Raw genomic sequence first — 18,297 nt, 5'->3', positions numbered from 1 at the left:
AAAATATGTAAAAGTATTGGCTGCTGTTTATATTCAACTACACAGAATCAGTTACATAGACTTAGTTGATCAGATCAAAATTAGAGTACTATGTATAGTTTTTGGTGACATCATATAAAGGAAGGAGGACAATATACTGAGTAGATGATGTCATTGAAGAAAAACTTCAATATTTTACACATTACAATAAGGTTAATAGATTTATAGTTGCCTTTGTGTTTTATCACATTAATGTTTCTTTGCAGTGTTTCAGTGGTAATGCACTATTTTAAATACAATGTTAACATAATATTGCACACACTGGCCACTAGATGGAATCGGTGTGCTAAACAGACAAAAATTGTACTAAAAATGTAAAATTCTGCAAGAATATGAAAACTTCGTGGCTGATAGGTTACAGGATGTTTGTCACTTGGATGCCAAAATACCCTATGGTAAAATTCATAAATATTAGATACAAATGTAAACAAGGAGAAGTTCAGGAGACACTTCATTACTCAGTGTGGTTATAATATGGAACTTGCTACCATATTTAGCAGAGGGGACTACCTCTGGAGGGAAGTAAGTAAATAAGAGAGAAAGAGGCACAGAAGTTTATGCTGATAGGGTTACAAGCAGTTGATGAGAAGAAGGTAATGTGGAACATTAAACCTGATGTGGACCATATGGGGCAATTGGTCTTTTTCTATGTCATAAATCATATGTGGTTCTAAGCTTGTCAGAAACCTCACTTCCTGGCATATTTACTTCATATTGCAATTCTACCCAAAATTCAATTAATGGCACTTTTTTTTTAAAAACAAAGTTACATCACGTTCAATCTGGTGGAAGCCGAAGCAATGTTTTCCCTTATTCAGCTTACTATTAAGGACTCATGATGACAACCTGATACGGCTTGTCCTCCTTACAGGTGACTTTGGTCATTATAACATCAAAAAGAGAGAAATTTACCTTGTGTATTAGCACATTTTTTTTGTTAAAATTTCTTCTCTTTGTGGCTTTTCCTGGCAATACCATCTCAACTTGGTGGTGCTTAGTGAATACAAGGCCTATTAAGTATTCTGCTTTCCACTCTGCTTCTAAATAAATATAGCCTCACATTTTTTATTTTGCCAATGATAATTTATCCTCATCTTGGGTTTGGGAGAAGTCTCAGGTTGTCATTCTGAAATGAACAGATTCACTAATCACAACTGATACTTCCATTAATCAAGAACTAATACACCAAAGGTCAGGAATAATAGATGAAGATTAAAACCACAGTTCATTACAATGAACTTTGATTAGCAATGACTAACTTTTCTCGATTTAGTAATAGGTACATTATAGGTGATATCTACTGATTTGAATCTTATTTGCCTGCACTGCTGTACCTCTAATTGCATAATTATATAATACCCATTCTCATAAGATGAACAAAATAATCAGCCAACCTTTAGAAAATCTCCACATCGAACACATTTTACTCTACCGGTACTGAGATTCTACCTTCTGATTGATAACAGAGCAAACAGTTGTGTGGTCGCTGTCTTTGAAGTGGAAAAATATTTAAAACGCCACAGGTTGATTATGAATTCTTTTGCCCAAAACTGTAACAGGGAAAAGAGAAGACATAATACTGAAAATGTTGAGATGGTATTTTTCACTGTCAAAATATATTAATAAGATATTTAACAAGGTCTGGAAAATAAACCCAGATATGTCCAAGTAATAATACAGCTCCTCCCACCCTGTCTCTTGCAAGGATGCTATCCCTTTTTCTCAATTTCTTTGTCTCCGCTGCATCGGCTCCCATGATGAGGCTTTCCACTCCAGGACATCCGAGATGTCCAACTTCTTTTCTAACTGGGGCATCCCCCCCCACCCCCACTGTGGTCGAGAGAGCTCACACCCATATCTCTGCCATTTCCCGCACCTCCGCTCTCACCCCCACCCCTCCCAGACCCAACAGGGATAGAGTCCCCCTCGTCCTCACATTTCATCCCACCAGCCTACGTATCCAACTTATCATTCTCTGCCACTTCCGCCATCTCCAACAGGACCCCACTAGCAAGCATATCTTCTCGTCCCCACCCCTTTCTGCCTTTTGCAGGGACTACTCTCTCCACGACTTCCTCGTTCACTCCTCCTCCTCCCCCTGCCCCCACCCCGGGGACTTTCCACTGCCCCTGCCATAGGTGCAACACCTGCCCCTACACCACCTCCATCACCTCCATCCAGGGACCCAAACATCCTTTCAGGTGAGACAGAGATTCACCTGCACCTCCTTTAATATCAGCTACTGCATTCGGTGCTCCAAGTGTGGCCTCCTATACATTGGCAAGACCAAACGCAGACTAGGTGACCTTTTCGCAGAACACCCGCTCTCTGTCTGTAACCATAACCTGCATCTTCCCATTGCCAATCACTTACCGGCCACCCCCCACCCCCAACCACACTATCACTGATGACAGTCCTCGGTCTCCTCCACTCCAAGCGCAAACTGGAGGAACAGCACCTCATTTTCCATCTTGGAACCTTGCAGCCTAACAGCATGAATATTGAATTCTCCCACTTTAGGTAATCCCTAAAAACTCCTCCCCCTGCACCCCCCCCATGCTTATTCTCTTCTTCCCTTTCCTAGCCTCTTTTTTTCTTTCTCTTCTTACCTTTGACCCATCCCCCAGTAGAACTGCTCTCCCCTCCTCCCCTCACCTGCCCATCACTATCTCTTACCTGCATCTACCTATCACCACACTGTTCCCACCCCACCTCCCCCCTTTTGTCCACCTATCACTGCTCTGCTTTTCCCTCCTGTATATTGGGCTTCCCCTTTTCCTATCTTCAGTCCTGAAGAAGGGTCCTGATCCGAAATGTTGATCGCCTGTTTTTCTCCACGGTTGCTGCCTGGCCTGCTACATTCCTATGGCATCACTGTGTTTTTCAATAAGACAAGAGGGCAGAGATTAAGGACTGTTAGTAGATAACTGTACACAGCACCACTCATTACAGCAGCATGCCTTTTTATTTTATAATTTTTATTTTATTTGGAGAAGAAAAGGCTATATATCACATTAATGCAATTGTATAATCTAAGGCAGGATATTGCATGTGTTTTTCTATAAACAATCTTTCCATGTGGTACTATCAAACATATTCAGCAAAATACCAGATTCAAAGCTAACATCCTAATTTATATTTTCTTGACCTAGCCATTATCAAAGTGCAGGTGGTTCAGGAAGAATTGGAATTACAATTAAACAATTGTAATCCTACAATTACAATTAAACTACAAACACAGCTGCGGTTAAAAATATATATCCTTGATATACTGCAAGATAGCATTTATTCCCCATCTCTGATGGGGGTCATGAAGTTGACTCTGGAGTCAAATGTAGAAATTTTGGAAATGCCTAGCAGATCAGGGAACATCTCGGAGAGAGAAACAGAGTTAATATTTCAGATATTGACCTAGCATCAGAACAAGTCAAGGGTGTGTGTTGCTTTCCCTAAAAAGCGTAAGCAAGGTAGTCGAGTTTTTTTTAAATGATAATCTGACAGCCTATACATTACCAGGCTTACTGAATTCAGTCTCACAACTTTCCATTTTGAATGCACATCAAAAGATACTAATATGTTTAAACTAAAAGAGGAAGATTGGTATTGAAATACTAACCTGATTGAGTTTTTTGGCAAGGTGACAAGAGAGATTGATGAAGGTAGAGCTGTGGATGTCATCCGTATGAACTTTAGTATGGCATTTATATTAATTTTTTAAAGAAATTTTATTTACAGCGTGGTAACAGGCCCTTCCGGCCCAACGAGTCTGTGCCACCCATTTTTAAACCCAAATTAACCTACCAATACGTCTTTGCAATGTGGGAGGAAACCGGAGCACCCGGAGGAAACCCACGCAGACACGGGAGAACGTACAAACTCCTTACAGACAGCGACGGGAATCGAACCCTGATCGCTGGCACTGTAATAGCGTCAACAAGGTCCCACATGATAGGTTAATCAAGAAAGTTCAGATGCATGGCGTCAGTGGAGAATTGGCTGTGTGGATCCAGAACTGGCCTGCATGTAGAAGACAGAGGGTGGTGGTTGAAAGGACTTATTCAGGCTGGAGGCCTGCGAGTAGTAGTCTTCAAGGATATACAAAGTTCATAAAATTTCATGCTCTCTTCCTGGGTGACATCACCAATGATATGTTGGAGTAATTTAAATTGCTGTCAAATACCGCATGAGATATTCACAGTCATAGAGTTATACAGCTCAGAAACAGGCCCTTTGGCCCAACTTGTCCACGCCAACCAAGTTGTCCACTTGAGCTAGTCCCATTTCTCCATGTCTGGCCCATGGAGTGCCAGCAGGCTCGGTAGTATAGTGGTTAGAGTAATGCTATTACAGCGCCAGTGACCTGGGTTCAATTCCCACTGCTGTCTGTAAGGAGTTTGTACGTTCTCCCTATCTGCGTGGGTTTCCTCTGGGAGCTCCGGTTTCCTCCCACATTCCAAAGACGTATGGGTTAGGAAGTTGTGGGCATGCTATGTTGGCACCGGAAGCGTGGCGACACTTGCAGGCTGCCCTCAGAACACTCTACGCAAAAGATACATTTCACTGTGCATTTCGTTGTACATGTGACTAATAAAGATATCTTATAAACTTCTCCTATCCATGTACTTGTCTAAATGTAATTTAAATGTTGCATTACACCTGCCTCTACCGCTTCCTCTGGCAGGCCTTTCCATATACCCACCACTCTCTCTGTGGAAAAAGTTGCCCCTCAGAATTCTTTTAAATCTTTCCTCTCTTACGTTAAACCCATGTCCTACCTTAGTTTTAGACTCCCCTATCCTTGGAAAAAGACCGTGACCATTTATCTATGCCCCTCATGATTTTACAAGTCTCTATAAGGTCTCCCCTCATCCTCCTACACTCCAGGGTAAGAAATCCCAGACTATCCAGCCTCTACTATTAGCTCAAGCCCTCCAGTCCCGGTAACATCCTCATGAATCTTTTCTTCAGCCTTTCCAGCTGAATGACATCCTTACTATTCCCAGGTGACCAGAATTGCACACAATATTCCAGGTGTGGTCTCACCAACATCTTGTACAGCTGTAACGTGACCTTCCAACTCTTCTACTCAATGCCCCGATGAAGACAAGCATGCCAAATGCCTTCTTCACCATGCTGTCTACCCGAGTCTCCACTTTAAGTAAGCTCTGCACCCGTACCCCTAGATCGCTTTGTTCTACATTTTCCAGGGCTCTCTCATTTACTGTGCAAGTTCTGCCCTGGTTTAACTTACCAAACTGTGACACCTCACCCTTGCCGGAGTTAAATTTCATTTGCCATTCTCTTGCCCACTTCCCAAGTTGGTCTAGATCCCCTTGTAAACTTAGATAAATCTCTTCACTGTCCACCACACCACCAATTTTGGTGTTATCCACAAACTTAACCATGTTAAGAACATTGTCATCTGTAATAATGACAAACAACAGTGGACCCAGCACCTATCCCTGTGGCACATCACTGGTCGAGGTCTCTGTTGTGAAATAGATTCGAGGTCTTGAAGGACAAGGACTTGGAACACAGTCTTAGAGTTAAATGATTTACTTACAAAGACAAATGCAGGGAAAACTAACGGGGCAACACACACACACACACACACACACACACACACACACACACACATGCGTGCACCGGTGTTAGTGAACGTGGGAAAATTGTAACAAGGGTAAAATACACACACACACACACACACACACACACACACACACACACACACACACACAGGGTACAAACAATCAAGGAAAAGCAATACACTACCCGCCACCCATTGACTCAGTGCAGACATGGCTCCACGCTACCGGGAATACTAACTTATAACGATCCTAACCCTGTTGAAGTGGACACCTTACCGGTGGTATCTCCAGCGTCATTTCACGATTCCTCTGAGCAAACAAAGAGAGCGAACCAGGCACGCATGGCACTCTATTATAGTGCTGGAGGGCTTGGGGGGGGGGGGGGGTCCAGCCCAGGTAGTTCAAAAAGGCCAATGCCCTGGTGCCAGCAAGGACTAATCGATCACAGAAGGACAATGGCCTGAGGCCAAGTACAAAGGTGCTTAAAGGGGCCAATGATCAGGAGTGCACTGATGGGTGGGGTGGAGCCAGGCCTTGATTGACAGTGGTGTGTCTTTCGACCAGGTACTGGGCAGTGCTGTCACATGACAGCCACGGCCCTCCACAATACAGTCTCCACTCTTAAAAAAAATCAACCCTCCACTACCACCCTCTGCCTCCTTCATCAGGCCAATTTAACATCCAATTGGCTATCTCACCCTGGATTCCATGCGATCTAACCTTCCAGACCTGCCTAACATTCATGTCTACCACCCTGCCCTCATCTATTCTCTTGGTCACCTCTTCAAAAAACTCAATCAAGTTTGTGAAACACGATTTCCCACACACAAAGCCATGCTGACTATCCCTAAATGGTCCTTGCCTTTTCAAATGCTGGTAGATCCTGCCCTTCAGAATTGCCTCCAGTAACATTCCCACTACTGATGATAGGCTCACTCGCCTGTAGTTCCCTGGTTTGTCCTTGCATTTTGGAATACATGATCAGCCTTGATAATTTCACATTGACTGAAAGTCTTTGGTTAATCACAGTATAAATTGTTAATTTTATGTTAAGATTGTCCTACAGGAATTGTTATACATAAAATACCACCAGCTTGGTGCAAGTTGCGTCGTTGCCATTAAAATTGTGAATACCACAAGATCACAAGACAAGGGAGCAGAAGTAGGCCATTTGGCCCATCGAGTCTGCTCCAAAGAAAAAGGAAAAAAAGAAATGAGAAATTGGGGGGGGGGGACAAAAAAACTATTCTAACCCCAATTTCCGGCCTTATCCCCATATCCCTTGATACCCCGACTAATTAGGTATCTATCTATCTCTTCCTTAAACGCCTCCAATGATCTGGCCTCCACTGCTGTACCTGGCAAGGAATTCCACAAATTCACCACCCTCTGGCTACAGAAATTTCTCCTCATCTCTGTTTTAAACCTGTGCCCTCTGGTCCTGGACTCACCCACCAAGGAAAACAGCTTGGCCACATCTACTCTGTCCAGTCCTTTCAACATTTTAAATATTTCTATGAGGTCCCCTCTCATTCTTCTGTACTCCAATGAGTACAGTCCAAGAGCCGACAAATGCTCATCATATGTAAGCCCTTTCATTCCAGGAATCATCCTCGTACATCTCCTCTGAACCCTCTCCAACATCAGCACATCCTTCCTAAGATACAGGGCCCAAAATTGTGCACAGTATTCCAAATGAGGCCTCACTAGTGCCTCGTAGAGCCTCATCAACACTTCCTTACTTTTATACACTATACCTCTTGAAATGAATGCCAACATAGCATTCGCTTTCCTTACTGCCGATCTGACCTTGTGGTTAACCTTTAAGGTATCCTGCACGAGTACCCCCAAGTCCCTTTGTACTTCTGTACTTTGAATTTTCTCTCCTTCTAGATAATAATCTGCCAGTTTATTTCTGTTTCCAAGTGTCCAACGGCACATTTCTCAACATTGAATCTCATCTGCCATTTCTTTGCCCATTCTCCTAAACTATCTAGGTCTCTCTGTAACCTTCCTCTTTCTTCAATACTCCCTACTCCTCCACTTATCTTGGTGTCGTCTGCAAACTTAGCCACAAAACCATTTACTCCATTTCTTTGCCTATTCTCCTAAACTATCTAGGTCTCTTTGCAACCTTCCTGTCTCCTCAATACTCTCTACTCCTCCACCTATCTTGGTGTCATCCGCAAACTTAGCCACAAAACTATTTACTCCATCATCCAAATCGTTAATGTACAAGGTAAAAAGAAGCAGCCCCAACACCGACCCCTGCGGAACACCACTAGTAACTGGTAGCCAACCAGAATAAGATCCTTTTATTCCCACCCTTTGCTTCCTGTCAACCAGCCAATGCTCCACCCATTCTGTTATTCTACCTGCAATTCCATGACCTCTCATCTTATTAATCAGTCTCTTATGCGGCACCTTATCGAAGGCCTTTGGAAAGTCTAAATACACGACATCTACCGCCTCTCCCTTATCCACCCTACCTGTGATTTCTTCAAAAAACTCCAATAGGTTGGTCAGGCAGGATCTTCCCTTCAGGAAACCATGTTAGCTAGGACCTATCTTGCCTTGCACCTCTAGGTATTCCATAACCTCATCCTTGAGGATCGATTCAAATAACTTTCTCACCAGTGATGTCAGACTAAGAGGTCTGTAATTTCCTTTATGCTGCCTCCCACCTTTCTTATACAGTGGAACTACATTTGCGACCCTCCAGTCCTCCGGAATGATGCCGGAGTCTATCGATTCCTGGAAAATTATCACCAATGCCTCCACTATCTCTAAAGACACCTCCTTCACAGCCCAGGGATGCACCTCATCTGGTCTGGGAGACTTAACAGTCTTTAGCCCATTTAGTTTTCCTAGCACCTTCTCTCTAGTAATCTTAACTGAACTCAGCTCCATTCCGTGAGACCCCCTAACTGGTATATTGCTGATGTCCTCCATAGTGAAGACCGATGTAAAATACTCATTTAGTTCTCCTGCCATCTCTTTATCATCCATTATAATCTCTCCCGCACAGTTATTGATTGGTCCTACATTAACCCGTCTCTCTCTTTTACTCCTTATATATTTAAAAAACCTCTTGGTATCCTTTCCAATGTTATTTGCCAACTTCCTTTCATAATTCATCTTTTCTTTCCTAATAACCTTCTTAGTTTCTTTCTGCAGGTTTTTAAACGTTTCCCAGTCTTCTGTTTTCCCACTAATTTTTGCTTCCTTGTATGCCCTCCCTTTTGCTTTTATTTTAGCCTTCACCTCTCTCGTTATCCACATTTGTGCCTTTTTTCCATTCATAACCTTTTTTGTTGTATTATATCTATCCTGCATTTTCCTTATTACTTGTAGAAATTCCTTCCATTTCTGCTCCGCCGTCCCTCCAGCTAGCTTACTCTTCCAATCAATTTGGGCCAGCTCCTCTCTCATACCACTGTAATTTCCTTTGTTCCACTGAAATATCGATACACCAGTTATCAGCTTCTCCTTCTCAAATTTGAAACTGAACTCAACCATATTGCGATCACTAGTTCCCTATGGTTCCTTTACCTTTAGTTCCCTAATCACCTCCGGTTCATTACACAGCACCCAATCCAAAACAGCTGATCACCCTGGTGGACTCATCAACAAGTTGCTCCAAAAAACCGTCCCGTAGACATTCCACAAACTCACTCTCCTGAGATCTACTGCCTTGCTGGATTTCCCAGTCCACCTTCATGTTAAAATCCCCCATAATTATCTTCACGTTGTCACTCTGGCATGCTTTTTCTATTTCAAACTGCAACTTATGGTCCACTTCCTGACTGCTCTTAGGGGGCCTATATATAACTGCTACTATTGTCCTTTTACCCTTGCTATTCCTTAACTCCACCCATAAGGATTCCGCCTCTTCTGACCCAATGTCCTTTCTATTGATTTTATATCATTACTAACCATCATGGCCACACCTCCCTCTCTGCCTACCCGCCTATCCTTCCTATACACAGTGTACCCCTGGACATTCAGTTCCCAATCACATCCGTCATAAAGCCATGACTCAGTGATTGCCACAATGTCATATTTATTAACCTGCAGTTGTGCCACTAGGTCACCTACTTTATTCCTAATGCTACGTGCATTTAAATATACTTCCAATGGCCAACCAGTTTCACTGGGTGAAAATTGCTTTGCAAAGACCATTATTATTTGCCACATGCTGTGAGATATGTCATTTTATATTAAATTAGTTACCGTGAAAAGAATGACACATAGGTTTCCAGCCATTGTCCTCTTCTTTAATGAAATTCAGGCTCTGAATTTCCTCAGATTTTCTGTCACTTGAACTTCATACCGTAATAGAAAATTCCAGAAAAAGTAGTTTCATTTTGGCAACACATACCATTCCAATGGTGCATTTACTCCTTGGGTATCCTTGAATGATGTGAAAGAAATTGGAAATTATAAAGTAAGTGACTCACACTATTATGTAGCCCCATATCTTGCTTGGACTTTTGCACTGTTCCACTATTACCTTGCAGTTAGCAATTACAAGGTAATTCATCCACCCATCTTAAAATCAACAAAATCATATTTTTAAAGTAATTCAGACAATTCTCACACATTGTTTTTTTTGCAGCTGTGTTTTATAACTAACATGTTATCTGTTGTCATTGATCCATCTTCTTACTTCTTTATCTTACTCCAAACTTTCTTTCATTTTTATTTTTCTTTCCCCTCCCCACTATTTGGTATTGGTTTATTATTGTCACTTGAACCAAGGTACAGTGGAAAAACTTGTCTTGCATACCTTTCATTACAGATCAATTCATTACACAGTGCAGATACATTGAGGTAGTACAGGGTTAAAACAATAACAGAATACAGAGTAAAGTGTCACAGATACAGGGAAGTGCATTGCAGGTAGACAATAAGGTGCAAGGTCAAACAAGGTAGATTGTGAGGTCAAGAGTCCATCTCATTGTATAAGGGAACCGTTCAATAATCTTATCACCGTAGGACAGAAGCTGTCCTTGAGCCTGGTGGTATGTGCCCTCAGGCTCCTGTATCTTCTGCCTAATGGGAGAGGATAGAACAGAGAATGATCCGGGTAGGTGGGGTCTTTGATTATGCTGGCTGCTTCACCAAGGCGGCGAGAGGTATAGGCAGAGTCCATGGAGGGGAGACTGGTTTCCATGATGCGCTGGATGCGTCCACAACTCTCTGTAGTTTCTTGCGGTCCTGGGCAGAGCAGTTGCCATACCAAGCTGTGATGCATCCAGATAGGATGCTTTCTATTGTGCATCGATAAAAATTGCTGAGTGTCAAGGGGGACATGCCAAACTTCTTTAGCCTCCTGAGGAAGTAGAGGCACTGGTGAGCTTTCTTGGCTGTGGCATCCATGTGGTTGGACCAAGACAGGCTATTGGTGATGTTCACTCCTAGGAACTTGAAGCTCTCAACGCTCTCAACCCTCTCAACCTCAGCACCATTGATGTAGACAGGTGCATGTACACTGCTCCCTTTCCTGAAGTAATGACCAGCTCTTTTGTTTTGCTGACATTGAGGGAAAGGTTGTTGTCATGACACCATTCCACTGAGCTCTCTATCTCCTTCCTTCCTGTACTCCAACTCATCGTTATTTGAGAAACGGCCAACTATGGTGGTATCATCTGCAAACTTGTAGATGGAGTTAGAGCAGAATCTAGCCACGCAGTCATGAGTATACAGGGAGTAGAGTAGAGGGCTGAGGACACAGCCTTGTGGGGCACCAGTGTTGAGAATAGTCATGCTGGAGGTATTGCTGCCCATCCTCACTAATTGCAGTCTGTTGGTCAGAAAGCTAAGGATCCAGTTACAGAGGGAGGTGTTGAGTCCCAGGTCTCGGAGTTTGGTGATGAGTTTGTTTGGAATTATAGTATTGAAGGCAGAGCTGTAGTCAATAAACAATAGTCTAAAGTTTGATTTCAATATGCTCCATTTAAACCTCATTTGTTCTGGATCTCTTTCCTAAAAATTATGAAGTCCTTTATTCGAGAATGTGGGAGTAGGTGGTGGTGGAAGGTGGGCAAGAAACAGAAAGCAGGAAACTAGGAGACAGTTTAAAGACTGTCATTAAGAAAATTTTAGAAACTATTATTAAAGTCATCATAGCAGGGCACTTAAAAGGATGCAAGGTAATCAAAGTCAACAAAGTTAAATAAAAATCATAGTTAGAGTTGTACAACACAGAAACAGGCACCTCAACCCATGATGTCTATGTCAACCATTTCCCCCAGTCCGCACAAATCCAATTTCCCTGCATTAGATTCATATTATTCTGTGCCTTGCCCATTCAGATGTCTGTCCAAATGTCTCTCTAGTGTAGTGATTGTATCTGATTCCACCACCTCCTCTGGCAACGAGTTCCGAATATCAACCACTCTGTGCCAAAAAAACTTCCCCCTCAAATTTCCTTTAAAACTCCTTCCTCTCACCTAAATCTATGCTCTCTTGTTTTTGATACTCCTACCAGGAGAACTAGATTCTATCTATGCGTCTTAGAGTCTTATATACCTTTATCAGGTCACCCCTCAGCCTCCTTCCCTCTAGGGAAAACAAGCCCAGCGTATCCAATCTCTCCCTATAACTAAAGTCCTCCAATCCAGGCAATATCCTGGTGAATCTCCTTTGCACTCTCTCCAGCACTAGCACATCCTTCTTACAGTATGGTGACTAGAACTGCACACAATACTCCAAGTGTGGTCTAACCAGTGTTTTGTAAAGTTGCAACATAACATCACAAATTTTATACTCTATGCCCTGACCTATGAAGGCGAGCATGTCGTATGCTTTCTTCACCATCTTTTCTACTTGTGCTGCCACTTTCAGGGAACAATGGACTTGAACCTCGGTCCTTCTGTTCAGCAACATTCCTTACCATTTACTGTATATGTCCTATCTCTATTTGACATAACCAGCACTTGTCAGTTAAATTATATCTGTCAATGCTTTGTCCAACTTTCCAACTGATCTATACAGGTCCTCCCCAGCTTACAAATTCCTGACTTATGTACAGTCTGTACATATGAACAAGCGTTTGGGAGACTGGTGCGATGGATTTGCCAGCAGCTACGGGGTGTGCAGTGGGGGAACTCGGTTTGTGGATCCATTTCTGACTTGTGGATTGTCCGAGTTACAAACATTTCACAGGAATGGGACCTGGCCATAACTTGAGGAAGACCTGGATCCTGCTGTAGCCTTAGATGACCTTCCTTGCTATTCCCCAACACCAACAACTTTCATGTCATTGGCAAACTCCTACATTCACATTCAAGACCTTAATTTAAATCACTAAAGTCCCAGCACGGATCCCTGTGGTACACCGCTGGTCACAGACTTCTAATCAGAAAAGCCTGCTTCTATCACCACTCTCCGTCTCCTATCACAAGGCCAACTTTGTATCCAATTGGTCAGTTCGGCTTGGATCCCATGTTCCTTAACCTTCTGGACAAGTCTACCGTGCAGGTTCTCGTCAAATGCCTTACTGAAGTCCATATACACAATGTCTAATACCCTGTAGAGATACAAGAGACTGCAGATGCTGGAATCTGGAGCAACAAACATTTCGGGACTCAAGGCTCAGTTCTGATGCAGGGTTTCGACCTGAAACCTCGACAATTCTTTTCCTCCCACAAATGCTGTTTGACCCGCTGAGTTCCTCCAGCAGATTGTTTGTTGCTGTCTAATGACCTCCTCAAAAACCTCAGTCAAATTAGTGAGACACGAGTTCCCCTGCACAAAGCCACATTTGCTATGCCTGATCAGCCCCTGCCTTTCCATTTATACTTAAATCATATCCCTTAGAATTTTCTCCAGCAAGTTCTCTACCACTAATGTCAGGTTCATCAGCCTGTAATTACCTGGCTTATATCTGCTGCCCTTCTTAAATAAAGAGAGAACAGCTTCTGGCACCTCATCTGTGGCTAAAAAAAAGATGTCTGTCAGCGATCACATAGCATTCTGGAATAGATCTCATCCAGCCTATGGATTTATCACCTGTGGTGTTCCATAATGTCTAACACCGCCTCCCTCTTAATACTAACATGCTCCAGATTATCCACATATTTCTCCCTGAACTCACTCAGGGTGGGCATAAATGTCATTTTCTGTGGACAGCAAGATGCAATGAATGGTGGGCCATTGGGATTTGTGCAGGGACCTTGACTTTAACAAAAAAAAATATACATATATATATATATAAAAATGACTTGGATGACATTTGCTGATGACAGAAAGATAGGTAGGAAAATAAGTTGTGGAGAAGACAGAAGGAGGCTACAAAGGGAGAGAGATTGTTTAGGTGAGTAGATAAAAATCTGCCAAATGAAGTATAATGTGGAATAATGTGAAGTAGAACATAGAACAGTGCAGCACAGGAATAGGCCCTTCAGCCCACAATGTTGTGCCAAACTAATTAAGCTAATGATGCCTATTTACACTAATCCCTTCTGCTTGCACATGGCCCTTCTTTCTCTGTATATTCATGTGCCTACTTAAGAGCCTCTTGAACACTTCTATTGTATCTGCCTTTACCACCACCCCTGGCAGCACATTCCAGGTACCAACCACTCTCTGTAAAAAAAACTTGTCTAGCACATCTCCTTTGAACTTTCCCCTTCTCACCTTAAATCCATGCCCTCTGCTTTTCGATATTTCAACCCTGGGAGAAAGATACCAGCTGTCTATTCTATCTATACCTCTCATCGTTTTATAAGCTTCTATCGGGTCTCCGCTCAGCCTCCACCACTCCAGAGAAAACAACCCTAGTTTGTCCAACCTCTCCTTAGAGCAAGTGCCCTCTAATCCAGGCAGTATCCTGGTAAACCTTTTTGCACCCTCTCCTAAGCCTCTACATCCTTCCTATAATGAGGCAACCAGAAGTGAATGCAGTACTCCAGATGTGGCCTAACCAGAGTTTTAATATAACCTGCAATATAACCTCCTGACTCTGGACCTCAATGCCTCAACTAATAAAGGCAAGCAAGCCATATCCTTGTTTACCACCCTATCAACAATTTCAGGAAGCTCAAGATTGCTTTCTACATCAATGCCGTTAAGGGTCCTGTCATTAACTGTGTTTTCCCTCCATTACATTTGACCTCTCAAAGTGCAATACCTCACATTTGCCTGGATTAAACTCCATCTGCCTCCGAGCAGAGTAAGACCCATCAACCACTACCCTCTGTGTTCTATGGGTAAGTCAATTCTGAATCCAAACGGACAAGTCACTGTGGATCCTATGCATCTTAATCTTCTGCGTGTGCCTACCATGAGGGACCTTGTTGAATGCTTTACTAAAATCCATGTATACAAATCCATTGCTCTACCTTCATTGCTTCCTTTTTTGACACCTCATCAAAAAGCTCACTCGTTAGTAAGACATGACCTGCCCCGCACAAAGCCCTAACTGTCCCTAATTAGGCCATGCTTTTCCAAATGCTCACAAATCCTATCCCTAAGAATCCTCTCCAATAGCAGATGTGAGACTCATCAGTCTATAATCTCCAGCATTATTCCTATTTCCCTTCTTGAACAATGGAACATCATTAGCTACTTGCCAGTCCTCCAGGACCTCGCCTGTGGCTAAAGAGGACACAAAGGTCTTGTTCAAGGCTCCAGCAATCTCATCTTTTGCCTCTCTCAATAACCTGCGATATATCTCATGAGGCCCTGGGGACTTGTCCACTTTAATGTTCTTCAAGAGACCAACACTATCTCCTTCTTTATCTCAAAAGCTCCACACCAAACTCACTATCCTCCATGTCCTTCCCTTTGGTGAATACTGATGCAAGGTACTCATTTAGGACCTCACCCACATCCTCCACCTCCAAGCAGATGTTCCCTCATTTATCTTGAGTAGTCCTACCTTCTCTCTAGTTATCCTCTTGCTCTTGATGTATGTACAGAATTCCTTGGGATTCTCTCTAATCCTACTTGCCAAGGACTTTTCATGGCCCCTCCTGGCTGTCCTAATTCCCTTCTTGAATTCTTTTCTGGCTTCTTTCTATTCCTTAAGGGCCCTGTTCAATTTTAAATTTAAATTCAATTTAAACCATACATATGCTTCCTCTTTCTTCTTGACTAAATTCACAATCTCTCTCATCATCCAAGGTTACCTTACATTGCCATCCTTGTCCTTCCTTCTTACTGGGACATACTGGTCCTGTACTCTATGTAGTTGGTCTTTAAATGCCCTCCACATGTCAGATGTGGACTTGCCCAAAAACAGCTCTTCCCAATTAACTCTTCCTAGCTCCTGCATAATACTCTTGTTGCTCTCCACCCGTTTAATACTTTCCTGCAAGGTCGATACTTATCCTTAGTCATAGCTATCTTAAAACTTAATGAGTTGTAATCACCATTTCCTGAATGTTCCCCCACTAAAAGGTCACTCACCTGGCCAGGCTCATTTCCCAATACAAGGTCTAGTATGGCTCCTCCTCTAGTTAGATGGATGCACCTAACAAATTCTAACCCATCTAACCCCGTTGCACTAAGGTCCCAATCTATATTGGGGAAATTGAAGTCACCCACCATGACAATCCTGTTGTTTTTGCACCTTTCCCTAATCTGCTTGAATATCTGTTCCTCAATGTCCTGGTGACCTGGTATAATCCCATCAGAATGATTGCACCTTTCTTATTTTTGAGTTCTACCCATATAGACTCAATTGAAATAGTCAATTTCTAGAAAAAAATAAAAAGATTCATAATATCTAAGGGGGAGGAGATTGCAGAAGGATTTATGTGCCCTATTTACAAAAGGCTGATGTGTAAATACATAAAATAATTAACAAAGTTAAAAGAATATTTTTGCAAGGAGAATTAAACACAAAGGTAGAGAGATTAAGCTTCTGTTATACAAGGTATTGTTTTGACCACATCTAAAGTACCAGGCTGGATGTTAGGAGAGTGAGAAGTAATTTGATTAGAGTTTATAAGATCCTGAGGGATTTTGATTGGGTGTATGTGAAGAGGATTTTCCACTTGTGGGAGAATGTAGAATTATGGAATGGCTGTTTAAAATAAAGGGGGGGGCACTGATTTAAGAAAGAGATAAGGCAGATTTTTTTTTCTTTAGGAGGGTCATGAGCCTTTGGAATTCTTTTCTTTGGAATTCAAAGGACAATGGGGGCAGAATCTTTGAATATTTTAAAGGCAGAGTTACATAGGCTCTTGATAAAGCAAGGGGATAAAGGATTGCCACGAATAGACAGGAACGTGGAGTTGAGGTTTATCAGCCACTAAAGTATTGAACAGCAGAGCAGGCTAGAGGGATCTGCTTCCAATTTCAATATATCATGACAGAGATAACTCACTAACTCTCACACTCAGAAGTTGGAATAACAATAGACTCAAAAGGCACCATGCAAACAACATGAAATCCATTATTTCTCTGCAATTTTTTTTCATAGACCACGAACTATAATCGGAGGAACTAGGATCCATTCTGTATCATCGTGCTGTAATTGATACCAATATTGACCATTTCCCCAAAGCCAACGCCTCTTTGGGGCACTTGACCAAACGCACATGGATGAACATGGCCATATTTCTGAAGACTCCAGAAGAGGCCATGCCGCTTCGAGGTTATACTTCGAGATACGAACGACCTATCCAGCCACACTTTGAAACGACTTTTAACTTTTCGTTTGCCCTGCCTTCGAAATCTAGGGCACTGGGATTCCAGGCACAGCTTTTCTGGAGGTGTAATGTAATGCATCACCGGCATGGCATTGATGCTAATTTTTACTGGGTTGGCCCTGTCTGAGTACATACGAATGTATTATTTCGAAAATTCTACTGAATGGACAACAGCAAAGCCAGCCACACGAGGGAGGTTTGAAAAAGACGTGCACATACGGCCTCAACTAATGTGAAGGCTTGCGGTACTTACATGGGGAACGTGCTGCGGAAACAGCAAGACTAAAGTTCATTATTTTGAGTGTCATCGAGGGAGAATCACGAAGGAACGGAAACTTAGTGAGCTGTAAACACAGAAGTGTTAGTCGGTGATTTGTGCGGCCGTACTTGGTGGATCATGGACAATCTTACTTCACACAAGAGTCCATAGATGTAAAAAAAACTGCTGGAGGAACTCAGCGGGTCAAGCAGTATCTGTAAGGAGAAAAAAGGAATAGTCAACTTTTCGGGTCGAGACCCCGCATACTTGTCTTTTGCTTCAGATTTCAGTACCTGCCGTCTCCTGTCCCTCGAGTTCACAGATGAATGGACCTGTTTGGGCGATTTGTCCACGTGAACTGTGCGCAAAACTATTTTATAAGTAAATAGATAGCTTTCTCGCAGTTTTTTCCCTTTCTTTCACGACATACAAAGTCTATTAAGTAATATAAATAAAGCAAAATTAAAACTTCAAAAAATTACAAGTGGAAGATGCACTTATTGGGAATAAGGGGCACTATTCCTTTAAGTGTTTTCCCCCAACATTTAAACTATTGGAATATTATTACTTCCTTGTAATGCTGAGTCACACTAAGTAAGACATGCTACACAATAATTTAAAGGTACTTACAGAATTGCGAAACGACTAACAGAATAAGTTGTCAGTCAAGAACAGGGAACTAACCCCCTGACTGGAAAGACCAATTGACACATCGAAATAAAACTACCTTGCTCACCTCGCATAACTG

At 42.4% G+C, this 18,297-nt stretch overlaps 1 long non-coding RNA gene across 1 annotated transcript; it reads right to left on the bottom strand.

Moving 5' to 3' along the window:
* Positions 1-9,872: 9,872 nt before the first annotated feature.
* On the bottom strand, positions 9,873-18,273 carry LOC127567814 (uncharacterized). Its single transcript, XR_007955947.1, has 3 exons — positions 18,180-18,273; positions 17,544-17,764; positions 9,873-10,040 (listed from the first exon to the last, which is right to left on the bottom strand). It is a non-coding gene; the product is annotated as an uncharacterized LOC127567814 (long non-coding RNA).
* Between the last annotated feature and the right edge of the window lie 24 nt (positions 18,274-18,297).

Source organism: Pristis pectinata, chromosome 3 (genome assembly GCF_009764475.1).
Source record: "Pristis pectinata isolate sPriPec2 chromosome 3, sPriPec2.1.pri, whole genome shotgun sequence".
Lineage (NCBI taxonomy): Eukaryota > Metazoa > Chordata > Chondrichthyes > Rhinopristiformes > Pristidae > Pristis > Pristis pectinata.
This window is presented reverse-complemented; position numbering and strand designations above follow the sequence as displayed.